An 18064-nucleotide genomic window follows, 5' to 3' on the forward strand; every position below is an offset into this window, starting at 1 on the left:
GCCAATGGACTGTTGCAGTGGTGGCTGACGTGAAGCCTCATTCTCTGCTATGACATGCAGACTGATTCTCTGCTGACATGAAGCCAGATTGTCTGTTACGGGACCTCTCTGCTCTGCCTGTGTGCTAGGCCTAAATATATGCCAATGGACTGTTGCAGTGGTGGGTGACGTGAAGCCTCATTCTCTGCTATGACATGCAGACTGATTCTCTGCTGACATGAAGCCAGATTGTCTGTTACGGGACCTCTCTGCTCTGCCTGTGTGCTAGGCCTAAATATATGCCAATGGACTGTTGCAGTGGTGGGTGACGTGAAGCCTCATTCTCTGCTATGACATGCAGACTGATTCTCTGCTGACATGAAGCCAGATTGTCTGTTACGGGACCTCTCTGCTCTGCCTGTGTGCTAGGCCTAAATATATGCCAATGGACTGTTGCAGTGGTGGGTGACGTGAAGCCTCATTCTCTGCTATGACATGCAGACTAATTCTCTGCTGACATGAAGACAGATTCTCTGTTACGGGACCTCCCTCCTCTGCCTGGGTGCTGGGCCTAAATATATGCCAATGGACTGTTGCAGTGGTGGGTGACGTGAAGCCTCATTCTCTGCTATGACATGCAGACTAATTCTCTGCTGACATGAAGCCAGATTGTCTGTTACGGGACCTCTCTCCTCTGCCTGTGTGTGTGCTGGGCCTAAATATATGCCAATGGACTGTTGCAGTGGTGGCTGACGTGAAGCCTCATTCTCTGCTATGACATGCAGACTAATTCTCTGCTGACATGAAGACAGATTCTCTGTTACGGGACCTCTCTCCTCTGCCTGTGTGTGTGCTGGGCCTAAATATATGCCAATGGACTGTTGCAGTGGTGGCTGACGTGAAGCCTCATTCTCTGCTATGACATGCAGACTAATTCTCTGCTGACATGAAGACAGATTCTCTGTTACGGGACCTCCCTCCTCTGCCTGGGTGCTGGGCCTAAATATATGCCAATGGACTGTTGCAGTGGTGGGTGACGTGAAGCCTGATTCTCTGCTATGACATGCAGACTAATTCTCTGCTGACATGAAGACAGATTCTCTGTTACGGGACCTCTCTCCTCTGCCTGTGTGTGTGCTGGGCCTAAATATATGCCAATGGACTGTTGCAGTGGTGGCTGACGTGAAGCCTCATTCTCTGCTATGACATGCAGACTAATTCTCTGCTGACATGAAGACAGATTCTCTGTTACGGGACCTCCCTCCTCTGCCTGGGTGCTGGGCCTAAATATATGCCAATGGACTGTTGCAGTGGTGGCTGACGTGAAGCCTCATTCTCTGCTATGACATGCAGACTGATTCTCTGCTGACATGAAGCCAGATCGTCTGTTACGGGACCTCTCTGCTCTGCCTGTGTGCTAGGCCTAAATATATGCCAATGGACTGTTGCAGTGGTGGGTGACGTGAAGCCTCATTCTCTGCTATGACATGCAGACTGATTCTCTGCTGTCATGAAGCCAGATTGTCTGTTACGGGACCTCTCTGCTCTGCCTGTGTGCTAGGCCTAAATATATGCCAATGGACTGTTGCAGTGGTGGGTGACGTGAAGCCTCATTCTCTGCTATGACATGCAGACTGATTCTCTGCTGTCATGAAGCCAGATTGTCTGTTACGGGACCTCTCTGCTCTGCCTGTGTGCTAGGCCTAAATATATGCCAATGGACTGTTGCAGTGGTGGGTGACGTGAAGCCTCATTCTCTGCTATGACATGCAGACTGATTCTCTGCTGACATGAAGCCAGATTGTCTGTTACGGGACCTCTCTCCTCTGCCTGTGTGCTAGGCCTAAATATATGCCAATGGACTGTTGCAGTGGTGGCTGACGTGAAGCCTCATTCTCTGCTATGACATGCAGACTAATTCTCTGCTGACATGAAGCCAGATTGTCTGTTACGGGACCTCTCTCCTCTGCCTGGGTGCTGGGCCTAAATTTATGACAATGGACTGTTGCAGTGGTGGCTGACGTGAAGCCTGATTCTCTGCTATGACATGCAGACTGATTCTCTGCTGACATGAAGCCAGATCCTCTGTTACGGGACCTCTCTCCTCTGCCTGTGTGTGTGCTGGGCCTAAATATATGCCAATGGACTGTTGCAGTGGTGGCTGACGTGAAGCCTCATTCTCTGCTATGACATGCAGACTGATTCTCTGCTGACATGAAGCCAGATTCTCTGTTACGGGACCTCTCTCCTCTGCCTGTGTGTGTGCTGGGCCTAAATATATGCCAATGGACTGTTGCAGTGGTGGCTGACGTGAAGCCTCATTCTCTGCTATGACATGCAGACTAATTCTCTGCTGACATGAAGACAGATTCTCTGTTACGGGACCTCCCTCCTCTGCCTGGGTGCTGGGCCTAAATATATGCCAATGGACTGTTGCAGTGGTGGCTGACGTGAAGCCTCATTCTCTGCTATGACATGCAGACTAATTCTCTGCTGACATGAAGACAGATTCTCTGTTACGGGACCTCTCTCCTCTGCCTGGGTGCCGGGGCCTAAATATCTGAGAATGGACTGTTCCAGTGGTGGGTGACGGGAAGCCAGATTCTCTGCTATGGAACCTCTCTCCAATTGATTTTGGTTAATTTTTATTTATTAAATTTTTAATTTAATTCATTTCCCTATCCACATTTGTTTGCAGGGGATTTACCTACATGTTGCTGCCTTTTGCAGCCCTCTAGCTCTTTCCTGGGCTGTTTTACAGCCTTTTTAGTGCCGAAAAGTTCGGGTCCCCATTGACTTCAATGGGGTTCGGGTTCGGGACGAAGTTCGGATCGGGTTCGGATCCCGAACCCGAACATTTCCGGGATGTTCGGCCGAACTTCTCGAACCCGAACATCCAGGTGTTCGCTCAACTCTACTCTTAAAGTATAAAGTATAACTGTCATATTATTTATTTTTTACATATTTTGATAAAGGTGATTAGTATCACCTCAGTGGCCATCTTCAAATTTTATATTAATTCTTCCTAAATCCTTAAAATCATTCAATTTGTCCCCCATAGCGCCGATTCTCATCTTACCCTAAAACTGCGTTGCTAGGAGAGGTCCGTCTATCTGTTGGCTGCGCTGGAGGACGGGAGACGCACGAGCAGGCTGCCCTGCTACGTGCGTGCATGCTCACATCCATTCCATGAAGTGAGAGCGCTGTACAGCCGAGTCCCGCCCGAGATCCAATGGTATATTCTAACCCCCAGGCGTTCCCATGGTGACGGGGACGCTTGCCTGGGGGTTAGAATATACCATCAGATCTGAGTTATCACGATCTCCTGCACATGCTCAGTACTATCTTCTAGTGGAGCTGGAGGGTGTCGGGACCTTATCCGGCGCAGGCACGGATCGACGAGATGAGGCTGAAGCCAGGAAGATATTACTGGGCATGCGCAGGATTTTACTGCGTCGGGAGAAAAAAAAAGCCGCCCAGTGCAGTGAATACTAATAAGCTGGGCGGCACTAGGAGACAGCGTCTTGGGCACAAAGTAAGGTAATGTGCATATTGATAAAAACACTTTTTATAAGTAAAGGAAAGGCAGCGAGGGGTGATAATGGTATAGTTTAATTAAGCATATTAAGACCAATAGAAGAATATATGTCACTTTATATGCTCTAACGGCCTGTCAGTGTCCCTTTACTGGGGAGGATACAACTTTTTTTTCAAACTCTCAAGTTTCTGCAGTTTATAGGATTATTGCCAGCACAGCACCCGAATAGCATTCGACTTCAAACACTAAGCAATTGCACATTTCTTTCTTATAAAAAATATTTCAGTGCATTATATAAAAAAAAATTAAACGGGATGCGTTATAGCAAAATAGTTTCATGGCAATACTGACAGTGTACCAGCAAACATTGTTATATCCAGATACATTACTGCATCAGACCGTGTACTTCAAAGACATTTTACTACTAAAATAGCATTTGTAATTGTGCTATCCCAAGCATGGTTACAAAAACATTGTAATATCTGTGTTACTGCATTAAACAGTGTCCCTGTCATTGTCATCATAACTTACTGCTTATCCCACTCAGACATCTTCTTGTACTCCTCCTCCTCTTACTCAGCTCCATCAACAACCATTGCAGTGGCGTAGGGATCGCCATAGCAACCATAGCAGTGGCTATGGGGCCCTACGCCACTGGGTGCCCGTCCGGACCGCATTCATTTTTATTTATTTTTTTATTAACACAGACAGGCAGTGTAGTGGGCGGGGCTTGGGCGGTCCACGGCTCGGACCTGGCTGGGGGGAAGCCAAGGAAGGAGTAGTCACTGTCAGGTCAGGACTGGAGCAGGCGGGGGCCCGTGGCGCACTACCGCACAAGCAGAAGATGAGGTAGGCGGTGGAGAGGGGGCGGGAACGGGGGCGTACCTGTGGGTTGGCCACTCTGTGAGCTGGTCTGCTGTAGACTAGTGTGAAGGACCTGCGAGGATGTCACAGTCATGTGATCAATTACAAGAGGGGCGGAGTTTAGTGTGGATGCGGAGCCCGGAGGGGATACTAAAGACTGTGAGTGGAGGACCTGTGGTCATGTCACCTGGAGGCAGAGCCAGGCACCAGCGCCGCAGGGCAGGAAAGATTATTTCCTCCTACACCTCCTCACACAGCCAGGGAAAAGAGCTCGGGAGCCTCAGCCTTGAGTGAGACTTGCAGAAGGAGGGGCCGGGTCCCAGGAAAATAACCCGATCATTGCCTCCTCCTTCTGCAGTCTTCCGTGCTCCTGACATGCCCCACGTTCTTCTGTGATCACCAGAGGGTGACCACTCAGTGTGGCTACTCCTGCCTTTCTACCATCACTGCAGAGTTGCTTCCTGTCCTGCTTGCTGCTGGCCTGTCTTCAAACTAGTAAGCTAGTTAAGGTCCTTTTTTTATTTTATTTTTTTCCTTCTTTTGTCCGGTTGTTTAATTTTAACCCCTTGAGGCTCATTCATGTCACAGTGACTGAGCTTTTTCCATTATCCAAATAGTGAGTCTCAGCCAGCACCACTCCCCTCCCATGATGTCCCATTTACTTATAATTAGGACACGCTGTAAGATTTAGCATGGAGAAGTAGTACTTGTCATGCTAAATCTTTAGAGCGTGTCCTTAGTAGGTGTTGTCAGTAGTTACTGTCACTCAGCGCTGTTGTCACCGCCAAGTATCGCTGATGACCCACCTTTAGGGTCCAGTCACACGACCGTAATTCTTGGTCCACCTCCGTGCCACAATTTTGCGTAATGTGTGCGGACCCATTCATTTCAATCGGGCTGCAAAAGATGCAGACCGTAACAGTTGTCTGTGTTCCCTGTACAGAGAGAGAAGGGGGCCCGTATAGAAAGGATCAATATGAGGCTTCGTTCACATCACTGTTCAGCCATTCCTTTCTCCTGTTCAGTTTAGGAGCAGGAGAATGGAAAAGACAGATTCGGAACATAACGGAGCCAAACGGAGCCTACGGACCCTATAGACTATAATAAAGTCTGTTAGGTTTCTGCTCAGAAGATGATTTTGGAGCAGAAACAAAAGTAGTGCATGCAAGACTTTTGTCTCCGCTTCAAAAATCTTCTTCTGAGCGAACACCTAACAGACCCGATTATAGTCTATGGGGTCCTTAGGATCGGTTTGGCTCAGTTATGTGCCAAATCCATCCTTTCCATTCTCCTGCTCCTAAATGGAGCAGGAGAACGGAAAGGCTGAACGGTGATGTGAAAGACGCCTGAGCTGTCACTGGGTTTTCACCACTGTCTCAGGCGGCTGCCTGCATGGCCCAGCTTATGATAAGCCGTGTTGTGCTCCACTCACTATGCGGTGCTGAGACAATGTATGGAGCGATATGCGGCGGTGAGCCTGCCCCATACACAGCAGGTGCTGTGACGATCTCACCATCGTATAAGTGTCTCTCCATATGTATGTGTCTGTCCCTGTGTGTGTGTGTGTGTGTCTGTCACGTGTGTGTGTGTCTGTCACCTGTGTGTGTGTGTCTGTGTGTCTCTCCCTGTGTGTGTCACCATCACCATGCCCACAGTGTTCCTATGTGACGCAGCTACATCAGATGTTCTGTGCGGGGCAAGAAGAAGATGGAAGAGGAGGCAGCGCCGCCAGCATGGAGTCCCATGGGAGAGGCACAGGGAGGCACATTAAGGACGTAGGTAACACTACCACACGATCTACACTAGTGTTATCTGTGGTTTTACATAGGACTGCAGGTAACACTACCACATTATCAGCTCTAGTGTTATCTGTAGTTTTACATAGGACGACAGGTAACACTACTAAATTTTCTGTACTCAGATAGCCAGTACTGTATTTTCTGTGTTGTTACTTAGGGCTGCAGGTGATATCTACTACATTATCTATACTCAGAGAGTTATCACTATGTAAGGGGGCCCACTGAGACTTTATCACCAAAGGGCCCACAAGGACGGATCTGTCATTTTTCCCCATAGGAATGTATTAGTGTCGGATCTGTCCTTTTGGCCTGCACATGCGCAGACCGGTAAAAATGTGAAAATAAATACAAGACGGATCCGTTCTTGCAATGCATTTGTGAGACAGATCCGCATCTGGATCACACTGCCGCAAGTGTGAAAGTAGCCTAGGTGGCTGTTTCTTCGCCAAAATGCCATTAACCATTACCACACCACACTATTAAATAATGCAGCTGCGCCTGCCAGGCTTCAGCAGGTATATGTGTGAATAGGGAAGATGCTGAGATCCGGCTGTACCTCACAGTGAGGTACAGCCAGATCTCAGTATCTTCCCTAATCCATATTCACACATATACCTGCTCAAGCCTGGCAGGCGCAGCTGCATTATTTAAAGGGGGGGGGGCATAATTTTTTTTTGCTATGGGGCCCAGTCATTTCTAGCTATGCCCCTGAACCATTGATAACAGAATGTATGGCCAAGAAACAACCCTACATGACCGGCAATCTGCTGCTGCGCAAGCTTAACTCCCACTTAACTACGTTGCTGGCAGTATAGTTCCTGCCATGCCGCTAAGTGAATTCTGCTGCCTTTAGGGAACTGATAGTGTGTGCTCAGCCTCACTGGAAGATACCTAGCCACCATTGTTTCTCAAAAAAAGACATCCATGCCTTGTACTCTTTCGTGGTGGAGTATGTGGGCCACTTCTTGCAATTCTCAGTGTGTGGCAAGGTACGCCCCACAGTGAAAGCAGTTGATACAGGCAGAATACTACGTTGAATGCTAAGTTGGCTGCTTGTCTCTTTCATACACAATTTATCTGGGCACAATACTCTCGTACTCTTTTTGGACATTATGAGACACCAAGGTCCAGGTACACCTGAGGACTGTGCACCCTCTATAGCTATGGTCCTGTTAGGAAGCATTTAAACACTATGGGGAAAATGTAAAACTCTACATTTCTAAATACTGGCTTTAAAAAGCTGCAAAATAGGGCTTTGCAACTCTGTTGGCCTTATTCAGCAACAATTTTGCAACATTTTCTCCAGTTCTGAGTGTGTGTTAGGGTACTTTCACACTTGCGTTTTTCTTTTCCGGCATAGAGTTCCGTCACAGGGGCTCTATACCGGAAAATAACTGATCAGGCATATCCCCATGCATTCTGAATGGAGAGTAATCCGTTCAGTTTGCATCAGGATGTCTTCAGTTCAGTCGTTTTGACTGATCAGGCAAAAGAGAAAACCGTAGCATGCTACGGTTTTATCTCCGGCGAAAAAAACTGAAGACTTGCCTGAATGCCGGATCCGGCATTTTTTTCCATAGGAATGTATTAGTGCCGGATCCGGCATTCAAAATACCGGAATGCCGGATCCGTCCTTCCGGTCTGCGCATGCGCAGACCTTTAAAAATGAAAAAAAAAAAAAAAAAACGGATCCGTTTTGCCTGATGACACCGGAAAAACGGATCCGGTATTGCAATGCATTTTTCTGACTGATCAGGCATTTTTCTGACTGATCAGGATCCTGATCAGTCTAAAAAATGCCTGATCAGTCAGAAAAAATGACATCCGTTTGCATACAATTTGCCTGATCAGGCAGTCAGTTCAGGCAACGGAACTGCCTGCCGGAATCAAGCAACGCAAGTGTGAAAGTACCCTTAGAAAATGATCATGGTTAGCCTGGCAAGCTGATTTAAGCTAGATTAATCAATTGCAACTTTTTAAAAAGTCAAAAAAAATCATCACAATCTTGCTTCAATAAAGTGGTAGCATAGAAAGAAGAATAGCATCTCAACATACAAGTATCAGAGACTGTCCACACGGTCAGGTTTCCTGATTTCCTACAGTTTTAGAAATGTAATGCCCCAAAGACAGAAGTTGCAGCATAAAGAATAAGCTAAGTTATACAGCAAGCCTGTCAGCACAGCAGAGCCAGAGAGCAACAGATGTAGCAGAGTTGAGTTCGCCTGCCAGAGTTTTAATGCCAAAGCCTGCTGGGACCAAGACAAAGTTGGAAGATTGTGTCTGATGAAAGTTTATCAAGGTAAAGCTGCTATTCAACTTCATCACAGGGTCTGGACTCGTTATTATTTTATCCCTCAATTATTCCCCCTATTTGTTTGCTTCGGAGCCTGGGGTCCAGCCGTATCTAGGTAGGAGCACCGTGACACTCACTCAGCGTAAAGGGACATTTTAGGCCACCCTATACTACTTGGCCATTCCTACATCTGGGTACCAACCCTCTAATAGGGCCCCAGGGGGTGGCCCGCTGAAGAAGCCATAACCAGGAATGAGTTAAAAAAAGAGAAGTTGTATCTGTCCTGTACCCTTTCTCTACTGTTGTCATCCACTCCTGATGTTGGCTTCCAGAACTGCATCAGAAAACCATGTGGCGGTACCCTTAGACTTCAAGATGCACCAAATTTATCAAACATTCTGTGACATTGGAGAATGTTACAGCAACACAGACTAATGCAAAACTGACTTCAAAAATTACCCTCATGATAAATGTTCCCCTCTGTTATTGATATAGCTCTATAAGTCTAAGGGCTTATTTACACAACCGTATGAACGGGTGTGCATCGGTTTTGCAATTTTGCGGAACAGGTGAGTACCTATTCATTTCAATGGGGCCACAAAACATGCAGACATCACACCATGTGCTCTCCGCATCCGTTCCTGCATTCTATGGCCCCGCAAAAAAGATAGAACATGTCCTATTCTTATCTATTTTGCGGACAAGAATAGGCATTTCGATAACACCACGCAACAACAAAAAAACTTTTCATCTGCTACTGGGCAAAAACCATTTGTCCTATACTAAATCGAGTGTGTGGATTGCAAATCCGAAGTCAGAATTGTTGTAACACGTCACAAAATTTTTCTATGCATAAATGAATTAAGCACTTGGAAAGCATTGAATACATTTGAACAGAATGAGTTTAACTCCAACAATTACCTGATCTACATGAAATAAAATATATTTAAAATATATCAAACAGCCTCAGGTACGTTGCCTTTCTTTCGGTGCGTTGCGAATTCCAGTAGTGAAGTGGGCAATATTCACGTCTATCAACATGTTTTCTTTAAAAGGACCGCGCTGCGCCCGGACAGAGCTGGAAAATCCTCCTTTCCAGATCTCACAGGAATTTCTTAAATATGGGTAAGCGATCAGCTCACTAAAGTACACCTCTCCTCCAGGTAACCTTATGAGAAATCAAGGTGCCACCAATAGTGAAGTACATTCACACGAGGTTCCAACTGCAAGGTTTTTATTATACTTACAAGATGGATAAAATCACATGCGGTGTATACAAATCAATTCACCCGACCCAGGTTTCGCTTTGTGAAGCTTCGTCAGGGGTATCTACGGCGCCTACCAAGAGGCGGTCTTTATATATCTGCCACTGATAGGCCACACCTTTTAAAAATCATCATAGCCCAAAGGGCTCTGTACAAACATTAATACATCCAAAAATACATAAAAAACATTCATTATACAAATATCACATATAGACCACCTTTGGGTCACCAAATAATTGGTTACAATGTGAATTATAAATTACAAACATATCTGAACTGCTTCAGACTGATCACATAACATTAAACATAATACTAGTTAAAATAATATCAAAACACCATACATGATCGCATGTTTAGCACAGAGACAAATAGATCTAAACCAGTTTAAAACCAGCATTCCTATGAGTAACAAAGAAATACATACGCTCACACAGAGTTAGCTGGGTAACATGATATTAACCATCTCAGCCATGGCACTCCCAGGGTTAATGGACAAAGTAACCACATACAGATCTCTGTGCATGCGGCACTCCCAGGGTTACTAGACATGGCACTCCCAGGGTTAATGGACAAAATAACCACTTACACATCTCTGTGCTTGCGGCACTCCCAGGGTTAATAGACAGAATTAGTTATATCCTATTTGTATAGCCTTCTCCTAATCGCTACTATCCACCTATTACGGACGCATATTGCCTTATTCAATAAACCTTAGGGGCTAAACCCTCATTCACGGACAGCCGAAACGTCACCACCCCCTTAGTCAATCATAACCCCTGATCAGTCATACCTGATACCGCCCTCCTCCATACCTCACTAACCCAGAAGTCTCACATAGTATAGTCCCACCAATGAAGACGTCAGGAGACACGATGTTCTTCCCAGCCTATAACAAAATGACACGTCATAGGGACGCCCCCCAAGTGTCATAGGACCGCCCTTCAATAGTTGTTTATACACTGTGGGAATGCTACCCCATTCATTCATGGATGGCCATTCTCCACACGATCCTTCTCCATCAATAGCAGAGTCCTTCTCCTGAGGACCCCTCCCTCCATCCAGGAATGAATGACGGGCAAAGCGATCCACACGAATGTCTCCAACCAGCAACGGTTAGTCCCTCACTACTGCCACAAACCAAGACATGGACAGAGTGGGGATTGCAGAAGACTCTTTTAGGTGAGGCAAGGTTTAAGATCGAATTCTACATTCATCCCTTTTGGCTGCAGGGAATCAATCATGTAGATCCATTCCACCTCCCTCCTGTTGGTCCGCTCGATTGTATTCCCTCCACGCCAATGCGGTTTCACTTACTCCACCCCTACAGGCCACTTGGATCTTTCTGATGCTTGATTTTAAAATGCATTGAGACACTATGGGTCTCAAGTCCCTTTCTGATATTCCGGACATGCTCCTGAACCCTAACTTTCAACTTACGCATGGTGCGGCCCACATACTGAAGCCCTCATGGGCACTCCAGCATGTAGACCACCCCTATGCTTTCACATGTAATACATCCTTTTATTTTATAATCCTGACCCTTCTGATTCGAATGTACATTTTGGGTGTCCCTCTTTCTTTTTTCTTTCTTCCTATTGCGGCACAGCAGACAGAACCCACACCAGGTAAACTTACTCCCTTTCCTAATACCCTCCGAATATAGAGAGCTATGCACAAATCTAGTTCGTAGACTTGGTGCCTTTCTGAAAATCACATTGGGATGTTCCGGGATATCCTTCCCCAGCACTGGATCATTTTTCAGGGTTGACCAGTTCTTTCTTATTGTATTCTTAATATTACCAGCTTGGACATTGTATTGAGTGAGAATGGAAAAGCAAAAATCTTTCCTTATTTTCCCTGAGGCTCCCTCTCCTATTTTTTCTCTCTCTACTTCTTCTCTACATTTCTCTAGATCTTCTCTGCAATAACCTTTCTCCAGAAACCAATCACTGATGACCTTACTTTGGGCTCTAAAGTCCTCCAACTTTGTGCAATTACGATGGATCCTTTTAATTTGCCCCTTAGGTATATTTTTCAGCCAGGGGGCATGATGACAACTGGAAGTGTCTATATACCCATTGACAACAGTCTCCTTGAAGAAAGTTTTGGTCTTCAAGTGATTTTCCTCCACAAAGATTGTTAAATCGAGGAAATCAATGCTGCTTCTGCTGACCGTACTTGTGAAGGAGAGGTTCCATTGATTGCTGTTTAGACTGTCAATAAAGTCCAAAAGACCCTGTCTTCCTCCCCTCCATACAATCAGACAGTCATCAATGAACCTCCTCCAGACAACAAGTTCACCAAAAGCAGTCATTTTATTCAGGACGGGGTTGATGTTTTTTTTTTCTCCCACGCCCCCATAAAAACATTAGCGAAACTGGGGGCGAATTTCACCCCCATCGCCATTCCTGTACACTGGAGGTAGTAGTTCTCCTTGTGAAAAAAGTTATTGTGACAGAGGCAGAAGTCTACACAATTGAGGATGAACCTCCCTTGTATCTGTGTCATCAAAGGGTCCCTTGCAATCCCCACTCTGTCCATGTCTTGGTTTGTGGCAGTAGTGAGGGACTAACCGTTGCTGGTTGGAGACATTCGTGTGGATCGCTTTGCCCGTCATTCATTCCTGGATGGAGGGAGGGGTCCTCAGGAGAAGGACTCTGCTATTGATGGAGAAGGATCGTGTGGAGAATGGCCATCCATGAATGAATGGGGTAGCGTTCCCACGGTGTATAAACAACTATTGAAGGGCGGTCCTATGACACTTGGGGGGCGTCCCTATGACGTGTCATTTTGTTATAGGCTGGGAAGAACCACGTGTCTCCTGACGTCTTCATTGGTGGGACTATACTATGTGAGACTTCTGGGTTAGTGAGGTATGGAGGAGGGCGGTATCAGGTATGACTGATCAGGGGTTATGATTGACTAAGGGGGTGGTGACATTTTGGCTGTCCGTGAATGAGGGTTTAGCCCCTAAGGTTTATTGAATAAGGCAATATGCGTCCGTAATAGGTGGATAGTAGCGATTAGGAGAAGGCTATACAAATAGGATATAACTAATCCAGACATGGGTATGTGGGATTCTGTCTATTAACCCTGGGAGTGCCGCATGCACAGAGATGTGTACGCGGTTATTTTGTCCTTTAACCCTGGGAGTGCCATGTCTAGTAACCCTGGGAGTGCCGCATGCACAGACATGTGGTTACTTTGTCCATTAACCCTGGGAGTGCCATGGCTGAGATGGTTAATATCATGTTACCCAGCTAACTCTGTGTGAGCGTATGTATTTCTTTGTTACTCATAGGAATGCTGGTTTTAAACTGGTTTAGATCTATTTGTCTCTGTGCTAAACATGCGATCATGTATGGTGTTTTGATATTATTTTAACTAGTATTATGTTTAATGTTATGTGATCAGTCTGAAGCAGTTCAGATATGTTTGTAATTTATAATTCACATTGTAACCAATTATTTGGTGACCCAAAAGTGGTCTATATGTGATATTTGTATAATGAATGTTTTTTATGTATTTTTTGGATGTATTAATGTTTGTATAGAGCCCTTTGGGCTATGATGATTTTAAAAAGGTGTGGCCTATCAGTGGCAGATATATAAAGACCGCCTCTTGGTAGGCGCCGTAGATACCCCTGACGAAGCTTCACAAAGCGAAACCCGGGTCGGGTGAATTGATTTGTATACACCGCATGTGATTTTATCCATCTTGTAAGTATAATAAAAACCTTGCAGTTGGAACCTTGTGTGAATGTACTTCACTATTGGTGGCACCTTGATTTCTCATAAGGTTACCTGGAGGAGAGGTGTACTTAAGTGAGCTGATCGCTTACCCATATTCAAGAAATTCCTGTGAGATCTGGAAAGGAGGATTTTTCAGCTCTGTCCTGATTTACAAAGTCTGCGTATTAAGCAGTGGATGAAAATGGAATGGAATAACAAAATGTCAAAAAGTCTTGTTTTTCAGTTTAAAAGTCTTACTTGAGCAAGGCCCAGTTCTGTTAAAATCTGCTTTTGAGTTTGTGAACGGTCATATTTTCCTGTTGCAAAAACCAGCAGTAGTCCCCCATCATGTTGGGATTCCAGCGGCCTTGATACCTCTTCCCCATTGTAGAAATATCTTTATGGAACCGCTCTCCATGTTTGTCACCTACATGTCCCAAATTGGGTGGGAAAAAGTCAAGATGGGAATGTAGGAAATGCACTTTCAATGACATTCGGCAGCCAAGTTGTTCATATGCTGTAAGCATGTCGTCTACTAATTCAGTATAGTTTGCAGCTCGTCTGTTCCCAAGGAAGTTCTGCACTATTAGCGCAAATGCATCCCAAGCTGCAAGACGCACTCGCTTTGTCAGATTCTTGCGCTGATCAAAAGTTGTCTATTTGCCACATATGTAGCAGAAATTGTCTGGATCGTTAACACATTTGCGTTTATCCATCTTAAAGAGGACCGTTCACCTAAAAATTAAAGGTAAACTAAAGATATAGCCTTACTTACATGCCCCTGGTATTGCTTATTCAGTCATTCATTTTTCAATCAGTGTCCCTGTTTGTCTGCGCTGCCCCCCAGAATATTTGCCGCCTTGTTTGCTAATGAGCCATTCGGTTCAACTAGGCGGGCCTTCAAAAGTTCTCCTGGGCATGTCATTCTTCTCCCTGGCACGGAGCGCATCCAATCAGTGCGCTCCGCTCTTAGCCAGGGAGAAGACGCTCCAGTTCTCGCAAGATGGTGCCGACTCCGGATGGATGAAAATCGCTCCAGTTCTCGCGAATCTCTGGAGCGTCTTCTCCCTGGCTAAGAGTGGAGCGCGCTGATTGGATGCGCTCCGTGCCAGGGAGAAGAATAACACTCCCAGGAGAACTTTTGAAGGCCCGCCAAGTTGAGCCGAATGGCTCATTAGCATACAAGGCAGCAAATATTCCGGGGGGCAGCGCGGACAAACGGGGGCACAGATTGAAAAATAAATGACTGAATAAGCAATACCGGGGGCATGTAAGTAAGGCTATATCTTTAGTTTAAGTTTCATTTTCAGGTGAAAGGTCCTCTTTAAGTTTCAAAACTGAAAGCACTATAACAGATCACTTCATCAAAATCTGTCCAGCTTGACATATACTTACTTCTGACATCAGCCTGAGTGCGTCCGGACAGGTCTGAACATGTCCATTTGAATATCTCCAATATAATGTATTAATATTATAACTGAATAGGCTTTGCATGTATAACTTAACCCTTTAAGGACCTCTGCTGTACATATATGGCGGAAGTCCGGTCCCCAAACATGGCGACCGCTTGCACGTGCAGCGGGCGCCATAGCCGCCGTGTTTCTGCTATTTTAAATAGCAGCGACCCATGGCACATGTATGCGATCAGCCATAAGGCTGACCGCATACATTTTCCCTTTCAGATGCCGTGGTCAAATGTGACTACGGCATCTGCGCAGTCCGGAAGCGGAAGTTGCGCACTTCTTCTCCGGTAACAGCGTTCCCTGGCTGAGATCGGGGAACCTGTTACATTGATCTAATAGGCTGAAGCCTCAAACAGGCTCTGGTGCCTATTAGATGACTATACCAATACAGGCCACTAGGTGGCAGCATTGTATTGGTATACTGCAAATGAAGTTTTCAATGGTGACTATATAGACATCAATTAACACAATAGACAATCTAATGATTACCAGTTATTGTCACCCAAGGTGGCTTAAAAAAAGTTAAAAAAAGTAAAAAAAAAAGGTTTTGCAAATATAAAAAAATATAAAAAAGAAATGTTCAAATCACCCCCCCTTTCCTTAAAATAAAAATACTTAAACAATTAAAAAATAAACATCATGGGCATAGCCGTGTGCGAAAATGCCCATATTAATAAAATATAACAATATTAATGGCATACGGCGTAACGGGGAAAAAAAAGTAAAAACATCCAATTTGCCATTTTTTGTCACTTGAACTACCCAATAATCTTTTTATAAAAAATTATCAAAAAGTCACACACACTTTAAATTGGTATCACTGAAAAGAACAGATCGTAGACAAAAAATTAGCTCTCACACAGCCCCGTACACATAACTACAAAAAAGTTATAGGGGTTAGAATATGGTTATTAAAAAAATAAATACAATTTTCCTCAAAGGTATTATTTTTTTTTTCAAGTGTGATATCGTTGTAACCGTACTGACCTGAAGAATGAAGGTAACAGGTCAATTTTACTGCATAGTGTACAGTGTAAAAAACATAAAATAAAAACCTTTTCAGAATTGCATTTTTGCCCAATTCTACCCAATTTGGATTTTTTTTCCTGCTTCCTACTACATGGTATGCAACCGTAAATAGTGCCATTAGAAAGTACAACTTGTCCTGCAAAAATTAAGTCCTCATAAGGCTATGTGAATGGAAAAATAAAAAAAGACTATGGAAAGGAAGGGAGTGGAAAATAAAAAACGCAAAAATGGAAACTCCCAGGGTCCTTAAGGGGTTAAAATCTAGACGTGTCAGGCAAATTCCGAGTTCATATTTGGAATCAGCGCGCTCATTTTAGTATAAATCACGTTTTTCTCTCAGTAGCAAAATCATTGTTGCGCGGTGTAATGGGCCGCCTGTTCTGCAAATTGTGGAATGCACACAGGCAGCATCCGTGTTTTGCGGATACGCAAATTGTGGACCGTAAAACATGGTTTGGTTGTGTGAATGAGCACTAACACGTATATCTTGATGTTTAAAGATTAGAAAATACTATGCATTAATAGAGGGCACATGGAAGAAGACAATTGTTTTATTTTCGCATAAACCATATATGTGAAACTTAGGTGGCGCACAGCTGTCTTTACCTCGCTGGGAGTCTGCTGTCTACCCAATAGCTGTCGTTATGTGCCATTTTCCCAAAGAACAAAAAGTCATTCTTTGTGCTGAGTATAAAATCATGCTAAGAATACAGATATTCCAGGTACTATACATCATCTACCGACAGGTGGTTTATATGGGTGCGGTTCACTTTATCTATGCATGCAGGCTTCCATGCACCTCTTCATTTTAAAATGATTTGAATAGTATCACAATTAAGATTGTTTTCTGTGGGGAAATGAAAAAGAAACCGAGTGTAAGCAAGTGTTCATGATGACAAATACGTCTGTGGAGGTAACAATGGTGCTCATTAAATTCTAACAGAATGCATTTAAATGCGGAAAGGAAAATCCTGTGTTTCAGCATTCACGGCTTAATCTGTCCTCATCCTAAATAGTCCACACGTACTCACTGATAATAGGTGGCAGAGATGCATTAGTGTACATGTCACTTCTTACCGAATATGGTCTGATACTACTGCCTGATGTAAAACGCGTCTCTACCTATTGAATTGCTACAGCGTCACTTCCTTAGCAACACTTGTTGTTTCCATAGCAACTCCAAAGGGGAAAAAAAGCATTAAAAAATCAACCTTTTACTCTGAAACTGCTGAATTATTTGAGAGAATTTACTGACATGCTACAAAAGATGATCACAAATGCATCATGTATTGATGAATGCACTGGTGCATTCAGAGTTTATTATATTTAAGTGTCAATTAGAGATGAGCGAATAATTGAAACGTTTCGATTCGTCTGATACACCGAATTTTACAAAACAATTAGCTTTGTGATGAATTACTTGTAAGTAGCAGGTGCAATGACAGGGAGCTGCAAGAGCGCCGCCCCTGTCATTGTACCCCTCAGATGCCGCCGCGTTCATACATGATTGCGGCATCTAAGTGTAAAAACAGTTTAAAATTAACAATAAAATAAAAAGAAATTTGATCAAACTTACCGCCTCCATTTTCTCGCAACGGGACGGCTGCCACCATCTTGCTTAAAGATCTGGAGATAAATCTTGCGCGGCCTGACGTTATATTTCACCATGCACTGAATTTTGTCCGGGATCTTCAATCAAAATGGAGGTTGGCGGCCCGTCGCAAGCAAATGGAGCATTCGATTCGCTCATCTCTAGTGACAATGTCCAAAACACCAGTATGTGTGTTTTATTATGTCTCAGAGGAGGATAACCCTGCTTGTACCTTGGGTCATTCTACTGCTACATATTAGCATTATGAAGTATAACATTACATGAGATTCCAGTTATTCCATTTGCTTGAAGACATGTTTACTGATGGGATAGCTTTCTGTATAATACTGTAAGTCAATGTGAGATGAAAGAGGCTATGTTCATTACATAGTTAGGTTGGCTTCACACTAGCATCATGGCTTTCAATATTACTAGAGCCATGGCCACTGTCAGGAATCTGTGAAAAGAATCCTGAAAATCCCATACTTTTAATAGGTATGTGAGCGGATAAT

This window comes from Bufo gargarizans, chromosome 8 (assembly GCF_014858855.1).
Source record: "Bufo gargarizans isolate SCDJY-AF-19 chromosome 8, ASM1485885v1, whole genome shotgun sequence".
NCBI lineage: Eukaryota > Metazoa > Chordata > Amphibia > Anura > Bufonidae > Bufo > Bufo gargarizans.